Below are 14,783 nucleotides of genomic sequence, written 5' to 3'. Positions count from 1 at the left end.
TCCGTGCTAAAGGAGGTAACATCTTCCTCGTTTACGTAGACCTAAGCGCGGCATTCGACTGCGTCCAGCATGCGAAGCTCTGGCAAATTCTAGCCGATCTTGGTGTGGATCCCCCGATACTAACCTTCCTAAGAGAACTCTACACCAACGCAGAAGGCCGAGTACGATTCGGTACCAGCGGCGAACTGTCACGCCCTTTCCAGATAACGAGAGGAGTAAGACAGGGTTGTGTACTGGCTCCCTTCCTGTTCAACCTCTACACTAATGGGCTTGAACAGGCGATGCTGGAAGGGAGCCAGGACCTGCCCCAGATAAACCACCGCCTGATACCTACCCTCTTATATGCTGATGACTCAGTAATCCTAGCACGGACCTTAAACGAACTTCAGCTGCAGCTTAACAAATATGTAACATTCATGGACTCTCTTGGCCTAAAAATTAATATCAAAAAGACGTTCACAATGAACATCGGCCCCAGGACAAAAGTTTCCAAACCCATTTTGATCAACAATAACAGACTAGAAAAAACTCCGGTGTATCCATATCTGGGCATCCTAGTGGATGACAAAATGAATTGGCATAAGGCAGTGGAAGCTAGAAACCTCCATTTCCGTCGAGCAACCTCAGCATTAATATCCTTCTCGAGGAAATTGGGTAAACCTGCCCCATCCGTATTGTTAGCCATATACTACGCAAAATGTCACAGTGTGGCCACCTACGGAGCTGGAATCTGGGGACACGGTCGCATTGACCAGCTTCAGATCACCGAAAATGCCTTTATTAAATACATCCTTGCCCTTCCCCAAAGCTCCCCGATATTAGCCTCGCACCGGGAGCTTGGCATGGAATACATCATCGACACCATCCGATGCCAGCCCATCTTACTGTGGCATCGAATATGGTGTAATCCTGAAAGTCATTTAACCCGCTCCCTTATTACTGACTGTTTAGGCTTAACAAACTGGCGGAAAATCCCGTGGCTTAATTACATACACAATTTCTTCAAAGATCTGGACTGTGAACATTATTTCCTTGAACCACCTTCAGTTGAAGACATCTCAAGGAAACAACTAAAGCAAATGGCCATGGGCCATCTGAGAGACCTTCGAAATCAGGCCGAGATTATCAAACCACAAAACGAAAAAATCTGTCAACTGCAGTCAGGAAAAGTTATCCAGCCCTACTTGACTTATTTTCTAACGAACCACGAAAAGTTATTACTCACAAGACTACGTTTTGATGTTTTCTATCGTTTGGTTTCATTCCCGGAAATACAGAACTGGTCCTGCAATTTGATGAGATGCCCCTGTGACGGAGTTTCTTCACAATCCACGATTCATGTTGTCCTTTTTTGCAAATATTATAAATCAGCAAGGAAAACGTGGATCATTCCTATTCTCCGGTCCAGTGGACTCAGACAATCCTACCCAGCACTTTCCTACCTACAATCTCCAAAATCCCCTTATGAAGCCAAACTCATAGTGACTTTTCTCCAAAAAGTTATAATAGCACGCCGTAATATTCCTAGTTAAACAAGTATTCGACAACTTGTAAAATCGACCCCACTGTCTCAAAACGTACCTTTGTACAGTGACTTAATTCTCATATGATTCTATTGCTTTTAAATTTTTCTTTGTGTTTAATACTTTTCAAATGTAATTTTTATGATTATTCAATTTTATAATCGAATAAAAGTTGATGAAACTGAAACTGAATAAGTGTGGAATCTTCAAAAGCTCAGACTGGCCAAAAATGTCATATTCTGTTTTGCCCCAAACTATACCATCCTGTATAGAAACAGCTGTGATGTTCATTGCTGACAAATCTCTTTGTTCACGATGGGATGATTTGTGTGGCTGGAGAAGTAAGTTCACTCTTTTACTTGCTGTGTCCATTTGAATATATCTTCCATTTATCAGCATACCCAGAGTTATTACCAGAGCTACCCAAAGAAGAAACAAAAATATTCCCAAAACAATCCATAGTTCAATCCATGGTGAAACCAGATAAGTCTTTTCCAGGTGATGAAAAAAGTCTATTGCTTGTTCTTTAAAAGTTCTTTTTGCTGGCGTTGTTTTGGGTTCGCTGGGATCCTCAGAAAACGTATCAAAGTTAATGAAATAGCCAGAGACAGTTCTGTCAATGGTTGGGATTGCATCCGGATTCGTTGAAATCGCTGGAACCACTTGATCACTTGTTACTTCATTGTAGACAGGTGTTTCAGGATGAACGGTTATTCGGGTCTCAAGAGGAACGAGTCCCATAGCTTTGTTGCTTAGTCCTTCATTTCTTACTGCAGAATCTTCAAAGGTGATAGTATTTCAGTTTGAACCTCTTGGATTGTATCTAGAGGAGTGTGTCTGCTACATTGGCGGAGTCCCCTTGGCCTACTGCTTAGTATCGGCCACATAGTGTGGTTTGATCGGGTCTATGGACACAAATCTCCTCTCCTTTTTACCAGCAAGGGGCGGCAGTATTACTGTTCTTGTTCCGTGGATTGCTAGGACAGGTACTGGTTGTCTGTAAGAAGGCCCAAATTCCTTCTTGTCCGCGATCTTTTCTCTGACTAGATCCCCAAGCTTTGGAATCCAGACAGGCCTTGTCGGGACGGATGGTTTTTCACCAGTGGTGGTTGGCTTCAGGAACACGTTGCTTTGTTTCGATCTTAGTTCATTTAAGTCCTGTAAAACTGCCAAACAATATTGATATCAAGTTATTTATTTTCCACCACTGTTCCATGACAATCAAGATCTGGAAGCAACATTCTTGTCCCAAATAGGACCTCATATAGAGTGACACCCCTAGAGAACTTCTTGGCAAGTTGTTTAATGCACATTGTACCCTATACAGATGTTTTGCCCACCCATCACCCGAATCTAATACCTTGCTGTTAGGCTGCGTTATGACCCGTTTTTTGCTTTCCATAACCGAATTTCCCTCCGGATGAATGGAGAAGAATACCGCACTTCAACGCCCAAACTGGCCATGGCTTATTTGTAAGCTCGAGAGCTAAATGCAGGACCCTGGTCAGAATGTAGTGTGCCTATTGCGTATGTGCTGATAAAGACTCGCAAATCTTTTATAACGGTTCGAGCGTCAGCCGAGCGCTGAGGCCACATCCAAAGGAACCTTGAACATGAGTCCACTGCGACCATGATATATTTGTAATTACCATTCCTTTGTAAGGGACCGCAGTGGTTCAGGTAAACGCAAGCTAATGGTTTATCTGAGATTAACAGGGTCGTCTGCGCAGGACGTTTCACAGTAGAGACTTTCATCTTTTGGCATATTTCACAATCCAAAACATAGTTCCGGGTCCGTTTCCTAATGCCTGGCCACCAGTACCTCTGTTTTAATAATGATACTGTGGCGGAAACACCTGCATGAGCAGAGGCGAGCCCTTCATGTGCTGCTAGGATTAGTCCTATTCTATGTTCCATGTTTGGAATTACCCTAACTCCCACTCCAGGGATTCGAGCAAACGGAACATTGTTTGTATCAGTATACGAGTATTTGAGTGGAAACCCTCTAAATAACGCTGCACCGCTGCCTTTGCTTGAAGCATTGACAGCCAGTATTATTTCACTGTCTATTTTCATTTTTGAACGAGTGATTGCAGCTACGGAAGCCGTTTGCACAGCTCCCTTCGCGGCTTCGTCAGCCAATGAATTCCCTTCAATGTGAACGCCATCACGTTGATGGATGACTCAGCGTGTGTATCATGTGAGTGTTTTGTAGCCCGTTTCGCAACTGAACTACTTGTTCCCAAAGCGTTTTATGCTTGATTGGGCCACCTTTTGCATCTTCGAAACCGTTTTGAAAGCCAATTTCTGTAAATATTCATTGTAAGATTGAACACAGTAAAAATAATCGCACACTATGAGTGTGGGGAATTTGCGATCCGTATTTTCAAGTGCCATTACGAATGCTTGTAGTTTAGTTCGCTGAGCTGTACAATCTCCTAGAGATTGTGTTTTTGTGACCATAGGTCTGAATTTGCCATTGTGCATACGACCTTTAACGATCGCGCATGCTGCACTATAAGCTTGTTTACCCTCTGTAGCGAGTTGTGCAGATCCATCAGTATAAATTATACATTCATACTGTTCCAGAGGTAGAATTTCAGTAGGCAGAGGACATTGTTGTTCATATTGCAGGAATGATTGTGTTTTCAAATTAGGATCAAAATCGTTTTCAACATCAGTTGCAGCAAGAGAATTAACCCATTGTATCCATCTCGGATGTAAAGCTTTTGCATTCGGAATGCTAGCTTTTGTAACTGCCTCTAAGGCTGTTACAGGTGTCACAACCATAATGCGTTTTCCCTGTGCTAGGTCTCTTTCTTTTGCTACAGCGGTTTGAACTGCTGTCAGAATTTTTTCTGTAGAAGTAAATTTCATTTCTGCTTGTGTGTACAAATGTGATTTGTATGCAATTGGTACTTTTTCACCTTCGTTAAAAGTTAAGTAGGTGAATCCTCATTGACCCGGAATGATTCGGATCACTAAGTTGCGTACGTTTTCGCGTGTTTATAAATGTTTTGTAGCTAACATGTCAGCTTAAAGTGAACACAAAATTTCTGTGTTCTTGTGTCCAATTTATTGTTTTAAAATCAGGTTTGATTAATTTGTAGAGGTTTTACCCTTTCTCCGTAGTTTTGAATGCAAGTTCTTCCAAAATTCAGGAAACATAGAATCGACTAAGTTTTTCAGCATTTTTGGAGGTTGGAGCAGCGCACACTTTTCTAAAAGGTTGGCTGCCAGGCTTTTGCCTTCACTTGATAGTTCATATCCTAGGAAAAGGACGTTGAGATGGGCAATTCTCGATTTCTTAAAATTGAATTTGTACCCTTCAGAGGCAAAGCCCAGTATAATGGTGTTCACCCTATTCAAGAGCCTATCCAGGTCATCGTCTGTCTGATGGATATCGTCGACATACGACAATGCCTCATCATCATAAGTTTGTAGTAACTCTGTTACTCTTGCTGAGAATAACCTCAGACTGTTCTTGAATCCTTGAGGGAGACAACAGAATTGACCCTGTCTCCCCATTATTAAGAAAGCGGTCAAATACCTACTTTCAGGGGCAATGTTTTGACAAAAAAACCATTTGAAATATCTAATGTGGTTTTGTATTTTTTACGCACAATGTTATTCATAAAAGCTGTACTGTGTACATTTTGCACTGCAAATGTTTTGCAACAAGAGTTTAGATGTCTGTAATCCAAAACTAGACGATATGTATTGTCTGGTTTGGAGACAGGAAACCAAGGATTGTTCATTGATGAGGTGCATGTTTCAATCACCCCTTAGTATTCAAGTTGATCTAAAATCTCCCTGACCTGTTTTTTAGCTTCTTGCTTAACTGGGTACTGCCTTTGTGCAGTTGGTTGATTTTTTTTTTGTACTGGATTGTATGCTGAGGTGAATCCTCATCCCATCCTACATGATTTTTGTATAATGCTGGTGCTTGGGCAACTGCTCATTTCTTGGCATAAGTATATTTTAAATGTATTGGAATATGATTGGAGAAGGCTGGCATAATGATGTCTTCGCCACGTGGGCACTCCCTGACAAATTCTGGCGGCCAGTCCTGTTCTGCTAGATGTACAGGGCTCGAAAAATCAAAAAAATTGTACTAGTCCTGCAGGACTAGTACTTTAAAAAATGTCCTCGACCTAACTGCAACCTACTTGACCTCCGTCTGTGAAAAAGGAGCAAATGTGATACGATAACAAGATTTAAAGGCATATTTATTGCTCATTAACTTTGTGAGCAATAAAAATGCCTTTAAATCTTGTTATCTTGTCACATTTGCTCCGTTTTCACAGACAGAGGACAAAAGTTAGTTTGTTTTCCTACTCTCCAGAAAGGGCGAGTAGGACCTAAAAACAGCTCGACCTTGTTAAATTTAGCTCGACTATGCGAGCGGTCGAGTGGAATTTTCGAGCTCTGATGTATATCATAACCCTTTGAAAGCCGCTCTCAAAAGAGTGCTTTCACTTTCCTTGGTATGTCTCCCTCCATCCGGAGTGGTATTTCATATAACCTATGTGGAGAACTAACCCTGGTGCCTGTAGTTTCAACTTCAATGTCTTCATTCAAGTCCACTGTCTCCAGAAGTCCCCTCAAGTTCTGGTGAGCTATTGATACTTCTGCTGCGCTGTCCAACATTGTCTGAGCCCATTCTCCGTTCCTGAGCTGTGTTCTCAGAATCCTCAGCATGTCTGATTTTTAGACCTGCTACTTTCTTTTTGGTGTATTAAGGTTTAGATTTGCTTTTCTAAACGTGTTGATCGTGTTTGGACTTCACGCGTTCTTCCTTGTGTTCTGACCGTCCTCTTCTTTCGGATGTCTGTGACGATATCTGAAAGATATGAGAGAAACGTGTATCAGTATCTTGACACCTGTCAGTTTTTCTCAAATTATCCCTATTCCTGAGGTTATATCTCCTTTCAGAGGGCTCCTTTTGAGGAGACCTACCTCGGGATTGAGAATCTTTCTATTTTGAGTGTTATTTACTATTTTCCCACTTCTTTAAAGAAGATGTAGGAGTGTGTTTAGTAGAGTCTTTTTCAGAACTCTCAGACAGTTGTGGTTTAACTGTATAATTCTATTAATCTTTGTATGTTACTAAGTACTTCATTGTCTGACATTGCTTCAATGTCAGGATCAGGTGTATAGCCGGCTAAAATCGGCCATGTTGCTCCTGGTCTACCTAGTGGACAAAGCCTCTTAATGTGATTTAAATGTTTTAGGGCACCTTTAAACCAGAGCTCATGCTCCTGGTGTGTGAGTGGAATTTCAGTATCCTCGAAAGGAGTATATTCCTCTGGTGGATCATCATCTTTGTAGAAGTGAAACATTGTAGTTACTGGATCTGATTCAGGGAATACTATCCATGAGTAGAATACCTCTGTCTGGTGAGATTCATGTGCCTCTATCACAAAAACTGATCTACCACCTCTTGGTGTTCGACCATTTCTTATTCGTTTTAGAGTGATGGCTCTCCTTCAATTAATAGGAATGATTATAGCATTCTCAGCGGTTTCAACAAAACCTGTAAAATTAAAAGCTGCTTCAGCTTGGTCAGCCACAGCTCCACCGGTTTCGGTGTTAATGCAGTTTTTGGTCATTGTGAAATGAAAATTGCAGAGCAAGTTTCAAGGGAACAAAGATAAGGTGCACAATATTTTTGGAACACTGTATCCTTCAACGTTGAACAAACCAAAACAGCTAATACATAGGATTTTCGTCCTACTCAGCTATGACGGATATTATCCCTACCCACTACAGACGTCTTATGGAGTTTTATGAGTAGAGGGTCTCTGAGAAAAGCACAACTGAGTTACTTCAGTATCTAGCGTTAAATTAGTGCCTTACCAAACCGTTGGGCGCCATGTAGTGTATTTCCTATATCCCTGATAGGCTCTGCGCATTGGAATAATATACACTATAGTTTTGACATAGGACTGAGGTCAGTATGTCTCCATTGAGTACATTAAACTTAATTACTTGTGTGTGCCAGCTAACTCAGAGGTCACTAGAAACTTCTCGAATGAACAAGAAGGGATTAGTTTCTGACAACTGCATAAACATGACAACTTTGTTTCCCTTTAGAATCGGAACAGTCTCAGAATCGTGGAAACAATAGATAACCCTTTCACGAAGTCAATCGTGCATGCTTCGTTTCTACAGAGTTGCACAGAAATAGAGACGGGCTTTTCATATTTCTCATGCAAGAGATATTAACTGCTGCAATCAACAGAATGTGAAGTATAATACGTACAGCGGTAGCAGTAAGATAAAATAATACTGCAATAGCATGGTCTGTAGCTATGACCTATATAAAAATACATACATAAATAACACAAGCTAAAATACTCAACTGGTGCTTCTAAAATAATCCTACCCCAGTGTACCTAACCTAAGTGTAGTACGAGGGAAGAAGTAGGTGCTGTTTAGCTATAGTTTAGTTTTGCCAAGAGTTGGCGAAAGTTTCTCTAGGTTCTAGTCTGCTCCATACCTTCGAATGAGAGAGTTTGGTATCTCTAACACCCCGCATAAGGAGTCACACACTGGAGCTGGATTCTTGGCGTCTGGTCAGTGCGTCAAATGGGGACTTAACTTCCTTCTGGACTTGCTGTGGCGAGCCGCGTTGTGCAAGTAGGTAGCCGAACCGCACCGTGGTTTGTCATAGCAAGTGAAGGTATATTTATACCTTGAAGGTGTTTAGGAATGCCGGTATTGACGTACAAGTCGGGCATAAGAAAGTCATGAATGAACCCCTAAGGATTAGATGTTCATGCATAATAAATGAGTTCTTGGAGAAATCAATATCCAGGCAAGGGGAAGTCCTAAAGGCTTAAGAGTCTGGTTTTCAAAGAACGCGTTGTGACTAAGATGAACGGATGTAGTTGACCATGCCTGTATTTGGTTGAGCAATGATTAAATAAGGGCTGGATTTCTATGCCTAAATAAGGGCAACGTGAATTGTACCTATATAAGGGCATTAATGGAGAAATCTACATACGGTATTTAAATCGACACATAACAATAGGGGGCAGGTGTTTAACGATATTTTGGATTTTCGTGGTGAAGAACTCTGCCTGTTTATCGCAGCGTTGGCCTGAAGGATCCGGGACAAGTTGGGATACAGGGTTGTTTAGGAGCTTATTGAATAATATGGAACGTCTCTCTGGGGCAGTTAGCGGCTTGCAGGATTATTTTTTCATAGAAAGAAGCCTGTGCCTTTTTAATTTTGGTTCTTTACTTCCCAATGGCTTTCCTGTATTCAAGCTTTTTGTTGAGGGAGAAGTCTTTCCTCCAGGCTCTCTCTTGTACTTTGCAGCAATGTTTTAAGGTGCGTAATTCCGGGGAATACCAGGGGGATTTGTGTAGACCATTCTTATTCTTCATTAAGGTCTATGGAGGACCAGGTTCAATGAGACTTCTATCCTGCTGCAAAAGTCGTTGTCAGCTGTGACTGGACAATAAGTTTGGCCTCTACTGGGTTAAGTTATGGGATTAATACGATTTTGTGTGTGTGTTGGGTGATAGCATGTCGAAACTGCAAATATTTGTAGAACTGAGAGTTATGAAGGGAAAATGTGTCCTTACGGGTCTGAAACGATTTGAGGACCGTTCCATGGAAGACGTCACCAGTAGTCGATATACCAATATAGTCACATTCGCGAAACCCCTGAAGCCCCAGCAGGTGGGACAGGAGCTGGTTATGCCAAAGAGGTGTTTCACAAGTAATACGGCGCCACCACCCCATTCGTCGATGGGATTGTCGCCAAGAGAGAATGACTACCTTGGTGGTGGGTAGCAGCATATATATGATGGTTTGAACTACTATATAAATGAGATGTAAGAGTCGGGTCATTTAAAATCCAGCGTTCTATTGCATACGCTGGGTCATCGCTAGGACCATAGCGCCAGTCTTTAATCACCTGTAGATGTGACGTGGTATAATTGGCTTGTATATCCGTGGCCGCAATACCCCCGCAGTACATGGATTGGAAGCATGTATGGAGCGCTACTCGGCACGCGCCACCCCCATAGGAATTGTCCCAGTAAGGCATTGATACGCCTAAACCAAGAAGGCTGAATTGGAAATGGGTAGTTCTGTAGGTGTTAGAGTAGTTGCGGCAGGGAGACCATTTTAAAAATTGTGGATCTTCCATACAAAGATAAGGGCCGCCCCGCCCAAAGGTTGATGCAGGAATGCACTTTTCCTCAACAATGCCAAGTTTTCTATCCCACGAGAGCTGGGGGAACACAGATAGGAACATGCCCAGATATAGCAGTCCATCCTTAGCTAGTTGTATACTCTCTGTCCACTTGCCGTGTCCCACAGTGCCTCTCAGTTGCCATATTGTGGACTTTTGGGGATTCATATACAAGCCTGATGTCACGCCGAAGATCTGCATAATCTGTAATATTCTGGGCCCGGTTTTATATGGGTCTGTGAGGAAGAAGAGCACATCATCTGCATATAGTGCTATGCAATCAGATATGTCTAATGTCCATTTAAATCCCCGGACTAGTGCACCCTTCCTAACCCATTTGGCAAGTGGCTTAACAGCCAGTGCGGAAAGGGGGTGAGGTGCAGTTGGCAACTTGTATTGTGGCGGTCAAATCAGTATAGAGGAGATTGATGTATTTAAGAAAGAGTGGACCAAAATTGTACTGTGGCAAGAGTGTCAATAGATATGTCCAGCTAATAGAATCAAAGGCTTTATCCATATCGGCTAATAATAATGCTGCTGGTCTATTTAATCGATCTATACCTGCGATTACATTATGTGCTCGCCGAATGTTATGACGAGTTGAGTGATGGGACATAAATCCGCCTTGATCAAGGTGGACAACATCCGACATATATAGCATCAATCTATTTGCGAGAATGTTAGCTAAGATTTTGGCCCCAATGTTTAGGAGAGCTATTCTATTGGATGATATGTTGTTCGGGTGGTCGACATGGTTTGTGGAAAATCCCAATCTCTGTATGCCGCCAGTCGGATGGGAGACGCATCTTCTCTACCGATTCCTGGAAGGTGTTAAGGAGATGGGGGCCTAGTTGGAGTATAAACGCTTTATAAAATTCTTTATGATATCCATTAGGGCCAGGGGCTTTACCTGTCCGCAGCTCAGACGCAGCTGCTGTGACCTCCTCTAATGTAATCAGCGTGTCCAGGGAGTCTCGTTTGTCTCCCGAGACAGGACGTGGTGAAATATCATCCAGGAAACTTTCGATTAGCGATACCTTTATCACCTCTCTTGGTCGATATAGATCACTGTAGAATTATGCAAAACTACTGGCAATCTCCACCGGGTCCGTGATGGTCATTCCTTGTACATTCTGGATAGTGGGAAGGGGAGCGAATGCCACAGCCTGTTTACATAATCTATAAAGTAATGTGCTGGACTTGTCTCCCCACTGATATATTCGGCTTTGGAATGCCAGCCAAGTTTGCTTGGCTTCTTCCATGAGTGTGCTTTGCTATTGTTGCTCGGCCAATCGTAGATTTCTACGCGCTATAGGAGATTTGTGCTTCCAGTTGCGAAAGCTCCTGCCCCTTACGCACCACTGCGATGTAGCTTATTTCCACGAATGGCAGGCTTCATGGCTTTCCCCAATATTTCTGATGAAGAGACTATATGCCCATTAATGATAAAATACTCTGCGATTGTCACATTTATATAATCCCTATATTTATGGTTGTGGAAATGCTAGGGTCTAACCGCCACCCGAATGGATGTCGATGTGAGCCGGTTGCAAGTGTTAGTATAATGGGGGAGGTGATCGGATAAGCCAGGAGGAAGGATTGTGGCTAAAGTAATTCTCAGAATATGAGACCCAGGTATAAATAGGTAATCTAGTCGGGAGGATATATTATGCACAGCAGAGAGGTATGTGTAGCCATTTGTCATGGGGATGTCGCACTCTCCATGTATCCACCAATCCATCATGTTTACCAGTGTAAGCAGTTTGAACTCCCTGGGATTCTCTTTAGTCTCGGAGGCCCGTCCCCTATCGACGTGAGCATGCATGCTATCGTTCCAGTCTCCACCCATGATTGCTAGACCCTCGGGTATAAGAGCCCATAATTGTATGGAACAGTCAATGAATGTTTGAGATAATGGGGGGGGGAGTGTATATGCTGTCCATAGGTATGTGTTCTCCATTGATAGAGCCATGGACAATAATATATCTGCCATGTGTGTCACTCCATTGGGAGACATGTAGTAATGGCAGGGCTCGAAAAATCAAAAAACATTTTTCAAGGTCCTACAGGACTAGTACCTTGAAAAATGTCCTCGACCTAACTGCAACCTACTTGACCTCCATCTCTGAAAGCAGAGCAAATGTGACAAGATAATAAGATTTAAAGGTATCTTTATTGCTCATTAACTTTGTGAGCAATAAAAATGCCTTTAAATCTTGTTATCTTGTCACATTTGTTCCGTTTTCACAGACAGAGGACAAAAGTTGGTTTGTTTTCCTTACTCGCCAGAAAGGGAGAGTAGGACCTAAAAGTAGCTTGACCGTGTGAAATTTAGCTCGACTATGCGAGCGGTCGAGTGGAATTTTCGAGCCCTGAATGGAACACGGCGGTGTATGAGAATTACGACTCCCCTAGACCCCCGAGTGAAACCTGTGTGATATACCTGATCATAACCATACCGGGCCAGGCATGGTGTCTTGGTGCCCAGAAGATGTGTCTTTTGTAGCATCACCACATCTGCCCTGGAGCTCTTTGAGTATCGCAGGATAACACCCCGTTTGACTTTATCAAGTACCCCGCTAACATTCCAGCTCATAACGCGCAGCTGCCCCTGTGGGGTCTCATCTAACATTAGCTACATTGAAGTATGTTCAGATGATGTGTTGTATAGAATTGCACAGTAGGACATCTATCTAACTTTGCGTTGTCTAAGCACCGGATATAAAAAACTGAAAACCAATATCCCTGCATACCACCCCAATACTACAGAGAACGTGAAGCATCTTTCACGGATGGGACGTCCAAACGGCCCCAATAGGGGGCTGACGATCTGCACCTCCAATGGATCCCCAAACACCCATATGCCATCATGGCACTTTTACAACGAGGGCGGAGTGTGCCTAAACAGTCCAGCCCATGAGTAATTAACAGATGGCTAAATAATCACAACATAATTATCGTGATAGATGGTCTTTATATTTGGACATTTGTACATTTTGATTGTGTAGCGGCAGTCCCGGCTGAAGTCTCAATTCGATCGCCCACCTGGGCTTTGGATCCCCACTTGGACCTGGATCGGTGCCGCTGTCTGTCCGTCTGCTGCTATCAGCTTTTGGGTTCACTAGAGGACGAGTCCGAGTCCTGCCTAGGAGGAGTATGGGGCTTGGGCCGAATTCGCTCATCCGTCCAGCTGAAGACGGCCTCTGGTGTATCAAGGTCCATGAATTGTATATGACTCGTAGTCGGGCCGGGAATTGAATTGAATACGCAATCTTAAGTTCACGCAGCCGTGCCTTAGCTGCCTGGAACGATTGGCGCTGCTGGATCACCGTACGTGTATAGTCCAGGAAAATCATGATTCTCTGGGATTCGTAGAAGAGATCCCCTTGATCCTAGCATGTTTAAGGATTGATGCTCTGTTGTGGTAATTAAGGACACATGTGATCAAGGGTCTAGGGCGAGCCCCAGGGGGTGGACGCTGCAGCAGGGCCCTGTGAGCATGTTCATTAATTAAACAGGGGGATAGAGCCTCTTTCAGGATCCACGAGGCCAGCCATTCTGAGAGGATTTTTTCTGAGTCTTTACCTTTGCTGCTCTCCAGGAACCATACAAAGCGGAGTTCATTTCTGCAGGCCCTTCCTTCCACATCCTCCACCCGGGTTGCGAGGCCCTTGGTAATTTTCTCTAATGATGAGACCTTTACCTGCAGCTCAGAAACAGCATCCTCCACACCAGAGACCCTCGTCTCTGCCTTAGTAATCCGCTCCATGGCGCCTCTAAGGTCCTGTCACAGCAGCGAAACCTCCAATCCGACTGTGCCTATCTGGGCCTCCAGGGTCGTTCTCGTCTGGGTAATAGCGGCCAGAAGCACTGAGTTATCTGGGGGAACAGCTGGGTCGCCCTCCGACCCCGTAGATGTGGCATCAGCCGCTATGAACTTGTCCATGGTGCTTTGTTTAGGGTTCCCCCCAGTTGCTTTCTCTTTAGTCATTGTGAGGGGGTATAGAGTCGTGTGTTTACCCTGCCAGTGGCAATATCTACCTATGACAGAGGGGAAAGAGACATCCACGGCTATTCTATCCCAACAGTCCAATATATTACGAGCTGCAGGCTGATTCTAATTTTTAGGTGTAATATTGTGCAGCGCCTATGGCTTTACATGGAGGGCCCACCACCCGGCAGGCACCAGGGGCGTAGACCAGCCACAGCGCACCTCCGGCAGGCGCCTGGTACCCCAAGTTCAGTCTCTGGGCCACGTGTAGCCACTCACCACGTGCCAGTGTCTATCAGCCTTTTCTGTTCCTGGGCGGCAGCCACGGTGGTACCGCAGGGCTTCTCTACGTGTCGTCAGGAACTAGGGCCAAGCTGCGTCTCATCCGATGCCCAATACAGTGTTCAGAGGTGTTCCAGCCGCCCCAATGCAGCCTCCGGGTTCATGGCTGCTATGACTGGGTGTTCTAAAGTAGTCTGTGTTGTTCTAAAGGAGGCATATGTTGTTGGGCCTCCCACGTCTCAAATGTAGATCCCCCTTCGCTGTACCGGTTTCCAGGTCACGACCCTCCAATGCCTCTCGGCGGTCAGAATATTATTTGGGGGGAGGGGCACACCATTGCATCCGGTGTGTAGCAGGCCTCACATCCCCCAGGGCCTTACACTTCGGTGCCGTCCGTGCCCCACGTTTTATTTTGATAGGCCTCCCCGTTAGGCCGAACCACACTGGGAACAAAGGTGTTAGAGGAGGAGGAGGGCAGATGAGGCAACTACTGCTCACCCAATGCCAGATGTGGGAGCCTCCAAACTGCTGATCTGTCCCAGGCAGTCGTGTACACTCACAGACTGTCCCGGGTTCTGTGCCGGCCCAGCAACACGGGAGTCTCTCAATCAACGGCTCGACAGCCGCCGCGTTGTCGCCACAGGCTCTCCTGGTCACCACCTCGATCGGCGCTGGAGGACTGCCGGTGCAATGGACGAGCGGATGCAGTGCGGCCCTGGTGGCCTCGGCGAGCCCACAACGCTGCGGTCTTTATTTCAGGATCTGTCAGCCCCGCAA

The 14,783-nt window shown here is 44.4% G+C and overlaps 1 protein-coding gene across 1 annotated transcript in view; it reads left to right on the top strand.

Moving 5' to 3' along the window:
* The window catches only part of DNAJB12 (DnaJ heat shock protein family (Hsp40) member B12), a 255,070-nt gene that overhangs the window by 57,742 nt on the left and 182,545 nt on the right, over positions 1–14,783 (top strand). The gene's annotated exons all lie outside the window — the stretch shown is intronic.

The sequence above is a fragment of the Lissotriton helveticus genome, chromosome 5_1, assembly GCF_964261635.1.
Source record: "Lissotriton helveticus chromosome 5_1, aLisHel1.1, whole genome shotgun sequence".
NCBI classification, from domain to species: Eukaryota; Metazoa; Chordata; class Amphibia; order Caudata; family Salamandridae; genus Lissotriton; species Lissotriton helveticus.
This window is presented reverse-complemented; position numbering and strand designations above follow the sequence as displayed.